This window comes from Octopus bimaculoides, chromosome 26, assembly GCF_001194135.2.
Source record: "Octopus bimaculoides isolate UCB-OBI-ISO-001 chromosome 26, ASM119413v2, whole genome shotgun sequence".
Taxonomy (NCBI): Eukaryota; Metazoa; Mollusca; class Cephalopoda; order Octopoda; family Octopodidae; genus Octopus; species Octopus bimaculoides.
Window position 1 is genome coordinate 23,479,705 of NC_069006.1, and position 1,847 is coordinate 23,481,551.

Sequence of the window (1,847 nt, forward strand, 5' to 3'; positions counted from 1 at the left end):
TGTAAAAGTGTATTATTTTAACAGCATCTACTACCAGCTTTTTATCATCAATACATATGTATATACATATATATATATATATATATATTATACACATGCATACATACATTATATATATATATATATATCCCTTAGTGGGTTGAACCCCCAACCCCTAACTCTCTCACGTTATATATATATATTTAGTCCAACCCATGCTAGCGTGGAACTTGGATATTAAATAATGATGACATATATATATTTATTTAGCCCAATCCATCCCAGCATGGATCATGGACATTAAATGGTGTATATATATATATATATATATATATATATATAGGTGTGAAAAAATATACATATATCATACACATATATGTATTTAGGTGTGATATATATATATATATATATATATATATATATAAATAAATAAATAAAAAGTGTATGTGCATAATATGTATATATACATATATAAATATATCTGTGTTTGTATGTATGCATTCAGACATACTTTCATGCGCACACACATACACACAACGCAGATACACCTTATATTTCTGTATGTGTGTGTGTAATTGTATGTGTATGTATATATAATCACATCTTTAAACATACCTTATGAAATATATTTATATATATATATGTGCATATGTATGTGTGGGTGTGTGTGTGTGCGCGTGTATATACATACATGTCTATATATGTAAATTAGAGTTGAAAAAGAATAAACGAATGTAATTTAAATATTGCCATATAAAGTGGACCTTGCCGTGGATGTAGGTTCTAATCCATTAAGGGAACTAGTCAAACTGACCCCTTTTTACTCTCAGTGGTGTTCTATCATGCTAATTGTATACAGACACACACACACACACACATTTATGTATATATATATATATATATATATATATATACACACACACTTTCTTTGGTTGATTCAATGTAGGTTTTAGTTCCAGATTCTTTTATCCCATAATTATTTGACTCATGCTAATGTTTCTGCTTCATCTACTCCCTCCAGTCCTTCAACATTATCATCAATGCCATTTCCATGACCCTCTGGGTTCTGTTCCCCCCACCCTTTCCACTTCTCCTCTTCCTCCTACCACCACCCCACCCTTCTACTTTCAGTTTATTATGAAAACCTGGTTCTCAAACTCTCACTCACACACACACACACATATTGATTTCATTGTATTTATTGTACAAGTGTTTTTTAGTTCGTTTTTGACCTTTATTTTCATGCAGGAACCCCTCCCCCTCACCTTAATAATAATAATAATTGATAGAAAATTAATAAGCGATTCACTAAGAGACAACTGATAATTTGTTTCAGTTGTAGGGTTGTGGCCAGGGAGGAGCACTACCACCATTACTATGATTTATTTATTTATTTAATGTTCTTCTTTCAATGAAGTCACTTGTAAAAGAGATTTAAACTTTGTCTGAGAGAAACAACAACTAAATAAATTTTATATAAAAAGAAAAAAAAATCTTTGAGTCGATAAATTAAGTACCAGTAAAATACTGGGGGGTCGATGTAATTGACTAGCCTCCTTCCCCCAAATTTCAGGCCTTGTGTCTATAGTAGAAGGATTAGGGTTATTATTAATGCAGCAATCTAGGGGAATTGTTAGCGTGGCATTTTGTCTTGACATTCTGAGATCAAATCCTGCCGAGGTCGACAAAATAAAGTACCAGTTGAACACTGGGGGTCGATTTAATTGACTCTTCCCCCTCCCCTGCACCTGCAGGCCTTGTGCCGAAATTTGAAACCATTATTAGTATTATTATTATTGCATGCAAGATAATTGGCAGAATCATTAGAGAGTTGGACAAAATGCTTTGCAGTATTTCTTCTGACTCTT